We start from the raw sequence: 16,344 nt of genomic DNA, 5'->3' as shown, positions 1-16,344 counted from the left end.
TTGAAACAAACTGGTGAAATGTAAAGTTGGGAAAAATCTGAATAATTCAATTAAATATGATGATATTTAAAAAGTGAAGGGGGTAATATATAACTTCTTTTGCTGTATGCACTCAACTAGTAGATCAGTGATAGGGCCTAACTTAAAGACATTATCTTCTCACAGAAAATTTCTTTTGAGGTTTTTTTAAAAGTTTTTTTAAAATTGATTAATTATTATTATTTTTTAAGAAGTATAATTCAGTCCAATAAGAATTTCTTGTATGTATTAGAGCCTTAGGAATATATGTTGAAAGTCCCTGGCACTGGACCTGAACTCAAAGTGCTTATCTTTAATTCTCACCAGGGGATTGAGACTACGTACTACAACAAACAAACAAAAATTTATGAAACTGTGTAAAAGGCTGGATCAAGGTCAAGAGCTCTATGTTAAGTTCTTTTGCTGCCCCGAGTCTCAGCAACTCTTACGATGCCAGAACTATTTAGAAGACCCAGAAAGAACTACATGTTTTAATTAAATAACACATGGCAGAAAGCACAAGATACCAGCTTGGGTTTATCAGGCAGAACAGGAGCTATCCTTGTGCTAAACAGACAGGCACCAAGGAAAAGAGAGAACCCGAGAGACAAGTCTAAAAAAGCTTGGGAGCTATTTAATACAACATCCTAAGACGAAATCTAACGCTACCCGTAGACGTGAGGGGAGCCGCATTTAAGAAAGGCAGCCTGGTGTAGAATAATGATGGAGTAAAATAAATGACACGGAACTATGACAAATTCAAAACCCAACTGGAAAATTAGGAAAGAGAATGAAGTGTCGTGTATAATGACACCCTGACAATTACCCTTGAGCAGTGGGGCATGTCCTGACACATTTACCTATCCTGGTGCTGCAGGCATTGGTGTCTAGGCTTTTTGTTTGCACAATGGGGCTTTGTGTACCACTGTGGCCCATTTTCCATCTCTGTGTCTCTGTCGGGCGTGGGGCTTCGAATGCCTGGCTTCTGCTGCTTGTTAAAAGGAGTGCAGAACAGACACTGTAGGACCTGCAGGTCAGCTGCATTCATATCTTTCTAAATGAAGACGCAATTTTTTAAAAATGGAAATCGCTAATACTAAAAGCCATTTATAAAATTCTACAACAAGGAAAAACCCTGAAAAAGAAACTGACTCCTAGACCTAGACAAGGTGTCAAAATTTGAGATTATTTTATCCTCCTGTATACAAAATTGCGGAGAAAAACAAAGCAGCAGGAGGTCTAAACATGTCAATCAAAGAGGAGACAGCACATTCTAGACTGGGAATATAATTAAGTAGAAGGTACAAAAATAGGATTTCCCAACCTGGCAAGTGGAAATATAAACCAACTGGCAGAGGAAGAGTGGAGAGGATAATCCTAGCCTTTTGAAATAACTATAGAACAACATTAAGAATCAGAAAATGGAAATTTGTGAAGAAGTAAAGAAAGGGGAGGCAGACGAAGAAAACTTCTTAAGTGTGTGGAAGTGATGAGACTGCCAAGATCTAAGACAAATCTCTAGCAAGCTAATTTGAGGGCAAAGATAACATTTTTGATTAATGATTAATAAGTGATCATCTTCAGAGTTCATCTGATACAAAATTTACCTGCTGATCAAGGAGGTAGTCCCTTTGTTTGAAAGGAAATGAAGTTTAATCACATCTTAAGGAAATATTTTTTTCCCTCACCGTAATCACGAGTATGAAACATGTAGTTGCTCTACTGTAAATGGCAGGAATCAGCAGTATGGACTCGGCTGCTTTTACAGACCTGTGCGCCACACTGCAGTTTGTTCTATTAATGGCATCGAAGCAACTATACTCCTCCCCGCTTATATTCATTGCATTAAAAAATAAGTAAGGACAGATATATGCATTGTGTTCCTTAAAAGAGGCTGTGATGAAATGGAAAAGCTGTTTAATAAAATATAATAAAAGTATTTCACATCCATTTCTCAGCCGTAATAAGTGGAATTACAGGAGGAGGAGGAGGAGGAGGAAACCTCTCACAGGTGGACGAGCCCTAAGCCTCCTTCCCTTATTCTCTACTTAAAAGCTATCAATTTAGAGCTGTCCTATGTATCGCCCTGTGAATTGAACAAGCCTTTTCAGTCTTTAATTAAGGGTGAAAAACTCTTTGAACATCACAGCATTCATCTGTTCATGTGTGGAAAGCCTAGTGTAACAAAAGAATTTAATCAAACTACAAGCCTAATAAAGACTACACTGCCTGAACTAAATGATGTTATTGCAGTAGCGGCTCATAGTTTTACATTTAAAAAAGCGGGTCAGAGTGTTCATTCATCTTGATTAGCAATGCCAACCTAATTACTTCTGGAGGAAACAGTAATTAGCTGGAGTCTCACCTCATTAATCATGACATTCTTGTAGCAGACTATTTTTATCTGATAAATGGCTTGGATTGGAACAAGGTGTATATTTGAATTCTAGTTAATTGTACACAGCTTGCCACATAACATTTCACATTTTTATCATTTAACTACTTCCTTTCTGTGAACCTCTTGAGGAGCTTTTGTTGGTTACTTGCATTCTTGCAGTGAAAAAATCTGACTTAATGAGAGGGTCAGTTGTGCTTGTTAGTGAACATATCAGAAAACAGTGTCTCAAGGAAGCAGAGAAAAGGATGAAAGATCTCTGTGTGTAGATTAAGTCATTCAAATGACACTTATTGTAAAGTCTCTACAGGGAATTCAAAGTGATAGCATTTTATAACTGGGCCCAGTAGTTTCTATACGATCAATAACAATCATGGACAGCAAGCAGTGCTATTATATATTAGACAGGGAATCGTAGTACCTTCAGTCAGATCCTCAGTGTGTCTAAACCGGTGCCAAAGCGAGTACCATATTTAAAAAGAGGTAGTTTAGGAGTTCCCGTCATGGCTCAGCATTGCCTCGAGCTGTGGTGTAGGTGACAGATGCTGCTCGGATCCCATGTTGCAGTGGCTGTGGCTGTGGCATAGGCCGATGGCTACAGATCTGATTAGACCCCTAGCCTGGGAACCTCCCTATGCTGTGGGTGCGGCCCTAAAAAGGCCAAAAAAAAAAAAAAAAAAGGTAGTTTAATCGGCCCTCTGTATCTGCAGATTCAGCATCATCAGAGTTAACCAAAATTCAAAATCAGTCTGTGGCTTGTTGAATTTGGGGATGTACACTTGTGGATATGGAGGGCTAACTGTACTAGCCATTGGTGTATCAGACTTGAGTATTTGCTGGGAGCCTGGAACCAATCCTCCACAGATTCCAGAGGATGACTGTAATTTGAATCCACAGTCTACCTCGTTATGGCTAGGGTCACTCTTTTCTATCGTTGCATGGCTCTGATCACTTCTCTGTCTTCCCCAGTCTTGTGTTTCCCAGGATTAAAACACATAGTTAATTGGAATGTCTTATTTGTTGCTTTCTCCTCATTCCTTTCCATATTATGAAGTTTTCTTTTCTTTTCTTTTCTTTTTTTTTTTAAGGCCTGCACCCTCTGCTTATGGAAGTTCCCAGGCTAGGGGTTGAATCAGAGCTGTAGCCTCTGGCCTATGCCACAGCCACAGCAACGCCAGATCCGAGCCTCGTCTGTGACCTTCATGGCAGTTCAAGGCAACACTGGATCCTTAACCCACTGAGCGGTGCCAGAGATTGAACCTGTGTTCTCATGGATAGTAGTCAGATTTGTTTCTGCTGACCCACGATGGGAACTCCTTATGAGTTTTTTGATGGAGTCTGAGATGAACACCACTGAGTGTTCTTGAGTTCCTTGTAGAAGTGTAGAATGCATCCCTGCCGCTAATGGCAACATCAGAATATTACTGCGAGGGCAGGTCAGTGGAGATTGAGCAGGATGGATTTAGTTACCTATGCCCTAAAGTCAGGTTCCTTAGTCTTGCCTGGGTCTCTTAATAAGAATGGATACATTTCTTTAGGGCTGACTCACATTAACTAAGTTTATGAAGACTAATGTATAAAACAAGAATGTTAGTTTTATTTCAGTGAGAAATGGTTTCATATGTATGGGCACAGGATTAATATGGATTTTCTTTGTTGTCAAGCTAGATTGAAAGTAAAACAGTAATCAGCCAATTTAATAATATACAGTGTGAAATTATGGTCATGAGGGCCAGAATGTTTATTATGGCCTTTGTCAACATAGCATTATGTCTCTGTAGGGATATCTACATAGGAAGCCAGATCATGATTTAAGAGTTGCCTGCTGGTCAAGTAAACAGAATGGGCAGATTTGGATGAATTTCATATTTAATGGAATCAATCTGATATAGTAAGATGTATCTGTCTTTCCATTAGTTATCCTTCTTTCTTGGACAATGCTAGGATGGACTCTGCCAGCCTTTTCCTCAAGGATTTTTTTTTTTTTTAATTTCCAGGATTAACACTGTTTTTTGCCTAATTGTTCTTTGTTTTGATATATTAAAATAATTACTATAGTTAAAATTGTCTTGCTGGCTCAGGTACCATTGTTCTTCCTCCCAGTGACTTTGTATATCTTTATCATCAGCTGGTTTTATTTTCGTTCTTTCTAAATTTTCTGGGCACCTCACTGAAATTAAGTATAGAAGTCCCTCTACTTATAAAAAAAGGTCATGCCAATGTCTATTTGCATATAAATCAGAATGACACAATACTACTTAAAACTTACAGGCTTTAGGATTAGCTTTAAAAGTTGCTAACAAAGCCAGAGCAATATTCTTATGAAGGCTTTAAGCTTGCATTTTCCAAGCACATTCTTACAAAACATAATTTTTTAATGAGTTTATGAGTTTTTATGAGTTGGAGAGTTGAAACAAGGCATGCTATTCTCCCAATTAACACCCAGTCTATCAAAAGCTTTCCCCAGAATATTGGTTTTGTCTACACAGCAAATCTGTTGAGGCCATTAAAAGCTGTCTCCTTGGTTCTCTGCATAACTTAGGGTGAAGTTTGTACCACCTCTGGGCTCCACAAGGAAATTGGGCAGATTCAAACAAGGACTCATCCATGGTTTGTAACAAAGGTTTCATCTGCTGCGTAATGACCACACTTAGCACTTAAGCTCTCAAACAAGTGGCCAGTTATAGTGAATTACCCCTAGGTTGCCAGATGTCCAGTTTTGTTACTCGTCAACTGGCCACATCCACAAAGTTGCTCATTGTTCTTATTCACTTTTCCTCATGTGTTGCTGATTACTGTAGATCAGCTAGGTCTGGCATCTTTCAAATGTCACATGGTTTGCTTTTTTTCTCCTGAAGAATTTTCCTTATGGTTCAATGATTCATCTCACCTGGATATGTAACATTTCATCATCTTCCCACTACTTTCGGTTTTAAAAATGTTTTCTCTTATTTCCATCATAATCATATGCCTCTTATTGCTGTACTTTAAACTTGCTTCTTTTTAACTGGATATGGTGTGGCTAATCATAGCTGTACAACTATAAAATACCTCAGAACCAGATGCAGACACAACAAACAGGTACCCTCTGAGAATAAAGTGGCTGTGTGTGATGCCTCTGCTTTCTCTTGGTAACAGGCAAGGTTGACTTTTTTCCTTGTTTGAAGTGGAGTGTTGCTTGGTTCTTATCTATGAGAATTCACCAATGTATGGGTTGAAAGTTGAGGATTTACTACTCTGAACATGAGACTTGGGTATTGATGTTATTTTTGTTGTTGAGGATTTGTTTAATATCATAAATAATCATAGTAATAGTTACTCATTCTTTTGTTGTTTATCAGAGCCTAGGCATTGTTCAAAGTGCTTTAACTATATTAATTCATTTAACTTCCATATCAACCCTATGAAGTGATTATCATTTTTATTCCCATTTTGCAGATGATAAAATAATTTACCCAACATTACTTGGTGAGTAACAGTAAAGGTGGGATTTGAACTCTTACTGTTGGCTCCAGAGTCTGCTCTTAACTACACTCTTAACTACTTCTCATGCTATGGGTTCCTTATCACAAATACCCAAAAGTACAAAAAACTCTGAAGGAAGAAAATAACATTGACTGATAATCTCACCATTCAGATAAACCATCATTCTTATTTTTTGTTAAATTAATTAGTTTTATGATTTACCTATTTATTTGGTTGTGCCCATGGCATGCAAAGGTTCCCAGGCCAGGGATCAACCTCAAGCCACAGCAGTAACCTGAGCCATAATGGTAACAATGCTGAGTCCTTAACTGCTAGGCCACTAGGGAACTCCCTCATTTTTATTTTGATTACATGTATTTCCAGATTTTTTCCCAGAATAAATTTGCTACTTGTTTCACTCAGAAAATATAAAGAGTATCTTTACATGTGTACAGATATATTTACTACATCAATTTTAGAGATTGTTTTGCATTTTAGTATTTTTAGTGATCATATTTACAGAAACAATTTGTTTCCCATTGTAAGCAATGGCACAATGCATAATTGTGCAGAGAAACCTTTGTTCACATACTTATTTTTCTTTAGGAAAAGTTCCAGAAGTGGAATTACTGGATTGAAGAAAAGAATGGCTATTTTTAAGAGTTCTTGTACCTGTTGCCAAATCCCTTTCCAGAAATGCTATATCAGTTTGTACTCCCACCATCAGCATGTGAGATGTCTGCTTTCCTATACCCTGAGCATCACGAGGTTCTAGCATTCTATTCTTTTTCTTTGTTAATTTGTGCCCCATTTAAAATATGTGCCTTTTTTGTTTTCTGTTTCAATGTATTACCTTTCAGTTGTATTTATCTTGATTGCTTTACCTTTCTATGCCTCAGTTTTCTCTCTGTGAAAATGACATAATAATAGTAGGTACATCAGGGTTGTTGTGGCGATATAAGTTTTTCATATACATGCTGCATAGAAAGGTGCTTGGCACACACTGTTTGGTCTCATTGTTATCATTACTACTTTTTCCATTATTGCTTTTTAGTATTTTTATGTATGATAAAATCCAGCTTTCCTTGGTAACTTCAAATATTAATGTACTCTCCATGATGTGGCCATCTCAAATTCAATCAATTTGTTCTCCCTTATGGCCATATATTCCATACTTAAACTCTTTTTTTTTCAAATATTCATACTTAAACTCATTTTTGTCCCCAAATAATGAACCATTTTTTTTTTTTCAATCTTAGGACTAGAATTGAAATAGAAGATACTGCTGTTTAGGAGTCTTTTGTGGTGCAGAGGGTTAAGGATCTAGTGTTGTCACTGCAGTGGCTTGGATGGCTGCTCTGGTGTGGGTTTGATCTCTAGCTCAGGAACATCTGAATGCCATGGGTGTGGCCAAAAAAGAATAAAACAAAAAATACTGCTGTTTAACCTGAGATAATCTCCTTTACGGAAAAAATTACAGGCCCAAGAGTCATAAATTATGTGTTCATCCTTGCCCAGCGTCTACTGCTTTTCCTCTCATGGTTGGAAGGATCTGTTACTTCCCTAACATCCCCCACTCTTTGCACATGCTCAGTTTCATTCAAGTGGCTGGGCTGGTTCTGATGGTGGCAGTACATAACTTGAGGCAGGTCAATGTCCTCGAACTGAGACTCTTTGGTAAGATTTCGGGTCTGCTGACCCTGTCATAAAGGCTGAGGCTCTACCTTGCTCCTCTAGTGTCCTGGCTGCCCTCAAGCTTGAGACTAAGACCAAGAGATTAAGATTTTAGGATCTGTGCTCTCCTTCAGTCCTAGCACACAGGTTCTGGCCTCAGTTTTGGCTTTTCATTTTCTCCAACTCTAGGCCATCAGGTGAGGACCATCATGCCTGTGACTTGAGCCCAAAGTATGAATTACAGGATTCGAAAAAGCTTTTAAAAACCGTAGAGTTCCTCTCCCATGAGTTACTTCTATTGTCTTTCCATTAACCATTTGTCAGCCCTCTGTTTGAACACACCAACAACAGGAAATTCACAGATGTCCATCAGCTCACCTTTAGATATCTCTGATTATGAGAAGAGGTTCAGGCAGAACTGAAATTCCTGATGCCTTCACTCAACACAATTCTGTTCCATAGACATTTATTGTTCCATTTCCACAAAACAGTTCTCCAGATATTTGGAGACAACTACTCTATGCCTCCGTTCTCCTTCTGTGGATAAAGCAGTCCTAGCTTCTGTCTCATTTTTTAATGCTACATGATGTGCTTTTGTACCCCTTCACCCTACAAGTAATGCCTTTGGACCCTTCCAGCTTGGTAATGTCTTTGAAGCATAACAGGTTCCCCGGACTTGGAGGGAACTGAGCTGAGTAGATGTAGCCTACTGCTTCCATTGTCCTGCATTCTATAACTCTGTTATAGAGCATATTAGGACTTTTTTTCGGGGGGGGGGGTCAGTTGCATTGTGCTATTTATAATAAGCACCTTTTTTGACCAAAATCTGAAGGTTTTTTTTTTTTTTTCATATACACTGCTATTGTCTTCTTAAACCTGCCTCCATTTTGCACTTGTACCTTTTTTTCCCCTACCATTTGTTGGACCTTATATTATTTAGCTTCATCTTGTTAGAATCGACTCATAGTTGCATCCAATTGAAATCTTTTTGGATTTTGATTCTGTGAGGTGACATATTGGTTGTCTGTTCCTATTATGTAGAATCCATCATTAAAAAAAAAAAAACCCTCCCAATTCTTCACACAAGTCAGTGATGATGGTGTTAGTCATACCATTAAGGACAGAGCCTGATGTCATCCCCCCCCCCCCCGGAGATCTCTCTTCAGCTCAGCACTCTGTTTATGGTATGACTGCTCTAATTATCAGGACACTTTCTAACTGGGGATTTTACTCCATACACATTTCTTGTCTCAGTAAAGCAGTTCCCAAATTTTATTTCAAAAAGATACCAAGAGATGTACCTAAACAAAATTTCGTGCCATATTTTAAAAAGTTTGGGAGATGCCCCTCACTGTAGTCTCTCCTTGGAGAGCCACAGTACACACCGTTTTATATATTTCTCTTTAAAAAACCCTGTCTTTTATTTAACTCATGTTTCCCAAATGTACTTGTGTATGAACTCCGCTCCCTGAATACCTATGAATATCCTGTGGAAGTCTGTTCTCTGCAGATACCAATTTGGAAAATGCTCCCTGCAAAGGTAAAATGAGAGAGCCTGTCAAATGCCTTTCTGAAACTCAGACACCCATGTCCACGGTATTTTCCTTGTCTCCTGCTCTAGTACTTTTATCAAAAGAGCTAATGAGCTAGGTCTGATCATCACAAATCTAGGCTGGCTCCATAAAGATCTCATTTGATTTTTATAATTTCCAGCGCTGCTCAGAATCAACACAGACTTTTGTAAGTGTTCAAGTAACGAAACGTACTCTCTCCCACTCTTCACTTTTTAAGTCTCTTAAGTCAATATAAGCTCATCTCTGTTCTTCTGGTGGCTTTCATTTACTACGTTTCCTTAATGCAAATTCCAGTGAGATTTAGCCTCTTTATTTTGTAGTTCCCTTCAGACCCCCTGAGGGTGGAATTCACCTGGTCAGAAGTGCTAAGGCTGCCTGGCATTTTGAACTTGATTCTGCCCAGTCTTGGTCGTTAATCCCACCTTCTGAGGTTTATTCTTGCCTCTCTGGGCTAGCTAACACTTCCCTGGACAGAAGAGAAACTAATATCCTGAACTTTCTGTCATTTCTTCACTTTCAGTTGCCCAAGTTATGTATCTCTCTCTTTCTCTCTCTCTTTTTGTTGTTTATCTGCTTCAAAGAAAAAAAGCTTTTTTGTGGGGGTTGACTCTTCGCATTTTTGAAAGCGTTTTCTCATTCTTGGCTTTTAGTCTGCCTGACGCTGCTCTTTCCGTGGCCCACCTGCATTAGATTACCTTGCCTTCTCTTTCCTCCTCCTTAGCGGGATTATTTGACATTGTGTTGTCATGATTTTATGCTTGTGAGCTTTCCTTCCCTCTTGGGCCAGCTCCCTTCTCCGAGTTACTGTCTAAGGATCCTACCCAACTAATCTTTTTGAAATCCGTTTTCTTTGGGCTCTGGTCTTCCCAGCATTGGTTGTTAACACATCTTAGATGAGATGATTGCATTCTTCCAGGGGTCCTCCGTTCTCTAGCTGGCTTCACTTCTTAAACACCATTAGACTCAGGGTTTCTGTCTCTTTCATTATGTCTTTCTTTATGAAGATGAAATGATTGGCGGGGCAAGTCAAGCATCCATTTTACCAACAGGAAATGGCTTTCAGTGTTTCTCTCCAGAGAAGAACTTGCTTAGTAATTGTCCAACAGGAATAGGTTCTTGGCAGACAGACTTAAGGTTATCTTACCCTACAGTGTTAGAAAGTTTTGAGTCCTGTAAGGGAAATGCCATTAAGAGAGGCACATAAATAAATAAAATTAATTAAAAGAAGTTTGTTGTGCTAATTAGGTTGGTTTACAATAGGGCATTTGGATGTTGACAGACTTCGGATTGCTTTAGGGTAGTATCTTTTATTTCTAACTATAGCTCTTGAGTATATTACAATGAATGAGTTTTACTAATTGATTTTTTTTGGTTATAAATTATGCAGTTCTGGAAAACACGAGAATGCATTTCATTTACAAAATATGTTAATTCTTTAGTTCTCTTTATTGATCATCCATTGGGCTGTACCGGCTGGTGATTTAGCCACTGTGAAGCATAGAATCTGTCTGCCATTACCAAGAACAGATAAAGAGGGTCGTCCAAGAAATCACAGGCCACAGGACCTTCCCTTTAGAGACCTGTGATGTTGGCCATGGAGAGGGCTGCTGAGAAAGTGTTATGGTTTAATAAAATTCTTACTACTAGATAAATAAGAGAGACTAATGTCTTCCAAAATTTGGCCCCTCAAATAATAGGATATATTTTTTCACTCACAGATCCCTTGTCTGAAACATTGTCTTTGGCACTGTTGTTGTTAAAATGATTTGTTTTCCCATTAATTTTAGTGATATATGCATACAGTAAGTGCCACTCAAAAGTTCTGACCAGCATGAGATAATTGATGATGGTTCTCTCGGTTACTATATTTCTCTCCAGAAACAATTAAATTTGATGTTTTATTTAGCCTTTCAGCCTTATTATGAGTAAACAAATCATAAAGCTATTTGGATTTCTACATTATTAGAACCAGTTTAGGGGTTCTCGGGGACTCTAATTGAGAAGGATTGTATTTTTGTTGGTCATTTTGTTGGTACTTAGATTCTTGTCACAATGCAGCAGATGTCCATAACCAGTGATTTTTTTTTTTTAGCAGTTTTAGTCAACACATGATAATGTAAGGAGAATTTGTAAAACTGATCATAAATCATGAGGGAGCCTTACATACAAACATACAAAACATGTGTGGCAGGAGGAGGAAGGGAGAGGAAACAAGTGGCTGAGGAAGCTACTGAGTCCTCAGAGAGATGCTAAGTGAGAGGCTTTGCTCCTCCCTCTTCTAGGACAGGCTTAAGATGACTGGGCATCTTCCAGCAGTAACCAAGCTAAGTCAGTAATTGTGCATTTTAAAGTATACAGGGCAAGAGAACATGTTTTTCTGAAAAATAATCTATTTTATCTCAGGCTTTCATTATTAAACCAGATTTTTTTTTTTTTTTTTTTTTTCCTCCTGGTGTCCAAGACATGTGGAAGTTCCTAGGCCAGGGATTGAACCTGTGCCACAGCAGTGACCTGTGCCACAGCAGTGACAACATGGATTCTTAACCTGCTGAGCCACCAAGGAACTCCCAAAGCCTGATTTTTTAAGCAGTAATTTCATTGGTGTGTAATTACCCAGGTTATTGTAATAATTTAATTTCCAGAAGTAATTGAGCTAGGAATAATGCAGTAATAGCTACCATTTACAAAGTAGCCATTATGTACAAGGCATACTACAAACATTTTTCTAGACCTGCCGTCACAGTTCAGGGCAGTTTTTGTGTGCTCCTAATCATCAGAAAACTAAATTTCAAAAGCTTCAGTGATGTGCCTAAATGTCACATAGCCAGAAAGGTTCAAGTTTAGATTCAACTTCAGTTCTATTTGCTTCAAAGCTCATCCTTTTCTCCCTTCAATATTGTGTCTCTCTTTGTGACGTTGGACAGCTGCATAGCTCTGGATCTCTTGAGTTTTTGTTTTTTTTTTTTCTTTTTAGGACCACACCCACAGCATAAGGAAGTTCCCAGGCTAGCGGTTGAGGTTGAATCAGTTGGAACTGCAGTGCCGGCTTATGCCACAACCACAACAACTAGGGATCCAAGCCGCGTCTTTGACCTACACTGCAGCTCTTGGCAATGCCAGTTCCCTAACCCACTGAACGAGGCCAGGGACCAAACAAACCTGCATCCACATGGATACTAGTTGCATTCGTTACTGCCGAGTCACAGTGGGAACTCCTTGTTGAGCTTTTGATTACACATAGGTGTGGTTTTTTTCAATACACTCATTTTACCTCCCCAGGGAAGTTTAGAATTCTTTGAATTTTGAAGGGCCTAGAACCAGATATCTCTAACACTTTAAAACAAATGCCATTATTCTTCTGAATTTTGATCATAGAACTAAAATGCTTCTGAGTATGCTTTAGAAAAGAAACTCGAAGGAACTAACTTTGACTTGAAAAGAAAAGGCAAGAAGGTAGTAAAAATAGATTTGAAAAAAGAGACTCAGAGAAGAGCATCACTATATCAAGAGATTCCCGAGACAACTTTGGAGTTTGTTGGAAGGGGTAAGCAGTCTGTTTTTCAATTATGACTGTCATTTCTACTAGAGTGGGAGCTTTTGGAGGATAGAGACATACCTTTTTCATCTCTGACTACCCAAGGCCTGGCAGAGTGACTCAAACAGCTTTGAATGAATATATCAAGCGTTTAATCAATGCTTCTTATGTGATTCCTTCAAAGGTTGGTTGTCTTGGAGTTCCTGTTGTGGCTCAGTGGGTTAAGGACCCAGCGTTGTCTCCATGAGGATGTAGGTTCAATCTCTAGCCTCGCTCAGTGGGTTAAGGATCTGGCATTGTATCTGAAGTGGATAAGCAATGGGATCCTGCTGTATAGCACTGGGAACTATATCTAGTCACTTATGATGGAGCATGATAATGTGAGACAAAAAAATGTATACATGTATGTATGTATGACTGGGTCACCTTGCCGTACAGTTGAAAATTGACAGAACCCTAACCCTAACCCTAACCTTAGGTGCAGCATAGGTTGGAGATGGGGCTTGGATCCAGTGTGACTGTGGCTGTGGTGTAGCTCTGATTCAACCCCTGGGCCCAGGAACTTCCATATGCTGTAGGTACAGCTATAAAAATAAAGAAGAAAAAAAAAAAAAGGTCAGTTGTCTTAAAGAATAGAGGGATACAAAACTTTGAGGTTCCTCTTTGCATGAAATAAAATGGATTTTGGCCGCTAGAGTCTGTGACCTTGTCAATTATGGGCAAGACCCTCAAGTGTATCTAGAGTGACCGAAGATTTCAGATTCAGTATGTGTAATTCTAATACCTAACCTGTCTTCAGTCACAAGCACTCAGATGACACTTTCCCCTCCCTGAGGTGTGTCTGTGTATGTGCAGTTTTCTCACATACACAGACACAACTCAATTTCTATTAAAACATCATAGGTGGGATGGTTCCCTTTTCTCTGCAGTGTTCCCCTACTCAGCAAAGTGGCATAAAGCTCTAAGGAAGATCTCTTAACGACATGTCAGTCATTGTCTTCAAGGAGAATAAAACACATTTCCTGAACACGAATGTTGTACATTCGAGATAAGGTTTTTTTTCCATATGTTTATTTCTATTTATTTATTTTTAAATGTGTCTTTTTTATAATGATTTTTATTTTTTCCATTATGGCTGGTTTATAGTGTTCTGTCAATTTTCAGCTGTAGGGAGAGGTGACCCAGTCACACATACATGTATACATTTTTTTGTCTCACATTATCATGCTCCATCATAGTGACTAGATATAGTTCCCAGTGCTATACAGCAGGATCCCATTGCTTATCCACTTCAGATACAATAGTTTGCATCTATTAACCCCAGACTCCCAATCCATCCCACTCCCCCCTCTTAGCAACCACAAGTCTGTTCTCCAAGTCCATGATTTTCTTTTCTGTGGAAAGGTTCATTTGTGCCGTATATTATATTCCAGATATAAGTGATATCATCTGGTATTTGTCTTTCTCTTTCTGACTTACTTCACTCAGTATGAGAGTATCTAGTTCCATCCATGTTGCTGCAAATGGCATTATTTTGTTCCTTTTCATGGCCGAGTAGTATTCCATTGTGTATATATACGACGTCTTCCTAATCCATTCATCTGTTGATGGACATTTGAGTTGCTTTCATTTTCTTGGCTATTGTGAATGGTACTGTAATGAACATGCGGGAGCATGTGTCTTTTTCAAGGCAAGTTTTGTCTGGATATATGCCCAAGAATGGGATTGCTGGGTCATGTGGTAGTTCTATGTGTATTTTTCTAAGGTACCTCCATACTGTTCTCCATAGTGGCTGTACCAGCTTGTATTCCCACCAGTAGTGCAGGAGGGTTCCCTCTTCTCCATACCCTCTCCAGCATTTGTTATTTGTGGACTTATTAGTGATGGCCATTCTGTCTGGTGTGAGGTGGTATGTCAGGGTAGTTTTGATTTGCATTTCTCTAATAATCAGTTGAGCATTTTTTCATGTGCTTGTTGGCCATTTGTATATCTTCTTTGGAGAAATGTCTATTCAGGTCTTTTGTCCATTTTTAAAGTGGGTTGTTGGCTTTTTTGCTCTTGAGTTGTATAGGTTGTATATTTTAGAGATTAACCCTTCTGTGTTGCATCATTTGAAACTATTTTTTTCCCATTCTGTTTAAGTTGTATTTTTGTTTTTTTGGTGGTTTCCTTTGCTATGCAAAAGCTTGTCAGTTTGATTACATTCCATTGGTTTATTTTTGCTTTTATTTCTGTTGCTTTGGAAAACTGACCTGAGAAAACATTTGTGAGCTTGATGTCACAGAATGTTATGCCTATGTTCTCTTCTAGAAGTTTGATGGTGTCTTGTCTTACATTTAAATCTTCAAGCCGTTTTGGGTTTATTTTTTGTGCATGGTGTGAGGGTGTGTTCCAGTTTTATTGATTTACATGCAGCTATACAGTTTTCCCAGCACCATTTCCTGAAAAGACTGTCTTTTTCCCATTTTATGTTCTTGCCTCCTTTGTCAAAGATTAATTGACCATAGGTGTCTGGGTTTATTTCTGGGTTCTCTATTCGTCCCATTGGTTTGTCTGTCTGTCTTGGTACCAATACCACACTGTCTTGATGACTGTGGCTTTGTAATATTGCCTGAAGTCTGGGATAGCTATGCCTCCTGCTTGGTTTTTGTTCCTCAGAATGGCTTTAGCCATTCTGGGTCTTTTTTGGTTCCATATGAATTTTTGGATGGTTTATTCTAGTTCTGTGAAAAATGTCATGAGTAATTTGATAGGGATTGCATTGAATCTGTAGATTGCTTTGGGTAGTATGGCCATTTTTACAATACTAATTTTTCAAACCCTTTTCATTTCTTTACATCTTCCTTAATTTCCTTGATTAATGTTTTATAGTTCTCAGCATATAAATCTTTCATCTCCTTGGTCAGGTGTATTCCCAGGTATTTGATTTTTTGGGGGTGCAATTTTAAAAAGGTATTGTATTTTTGTATTTTTTTTCTAATATTTCACTCTTAGTATACAGGAATGTGACTGATTTCTGAATGTTAATCTTATATCCTGCTACTTTGCTGAATTTGTTGATCAGTTCAAGTAGTTCTTGGGTTGAGTCCTTAGGGTTTTTTATATATGGTATCATGTCATCTGCATACAGTGACAGTTTTACCTCTTCTCTTCCAATTTGGATATCTTTTATTTCTTTTGTTTGCCTTTTCAAAGAACCAGCTCTTGGTTGTTACTGATTTTTTTTGAATCTCTATTTTATAGATTTCCTCTCTGATCTTTATGATTTTCCTCCTTCTGCTGACTTTAGGTTTTGTTTGTTCTTCTTTTTCTAATTCTTTTAGGTGGTGGGTTAAGTTGTCGGTTTGAGATCTTTCTTCTTTTTTGAGGAAGGCCTGTATTGCTATGAATTTCTCTCTGAGCACTGCTTTTGTGGCGTCCCATAGATTTTGAGTGGTTGTATCTTCATTATCATTTATCCCAAGGAATTTTTAATTTCCTTCTTGATTTCCTCATTGACCCATTGGTTTTTTAGTAGCATGTTGTTTAGTCTCCGTATAGTTTGTTTTTTCTCATTTCTTTTCCTGTGGTTGATTTCTAGTTTCATGCCATTGTGGTCAGAGGAAATACTTGAAATAATTTCTATACTCTTAAATTTGTTGAGGTTAGCTTTGTGCCCCATTATGTGATTGACCCTTGAGAGT

General features: G+C 38.3%; 1 long non-coding RNA gene across 1 annotated transcript in view; it reads left to right on the top strand.

Moving 5' to 3' along the window:
• The window catches only part of LOC110260723, a 437,770-nt gene that overhangs the window by 26,223 nt on the left and 395,203 nt on the right, over positions 1–16,344 (top strand). The gene's annotated exons all lie outside the window — the stretch shown is intronic.

This window comes from Sus scrofa, chromosome 5, assembly GCF_000003025.6.
Source record: "Sus scrofa isolate TJ Tabasco breed Duroc chromosome 5, Sscrofa11.1, whole genome shotgun sequence".
In the NCBI taxonomy this organism is placed as follows: Eukaryota; Metazoa; Chordata; class Mammalia; order Artiodactyla; family Suidae; genus Sus; species Sus scrofa.
The sequence above is the reverse complement of the archived record's forward strand: the minus strand, read 5'-3'. Positions and strand labels throughout refer to the sequence as shown.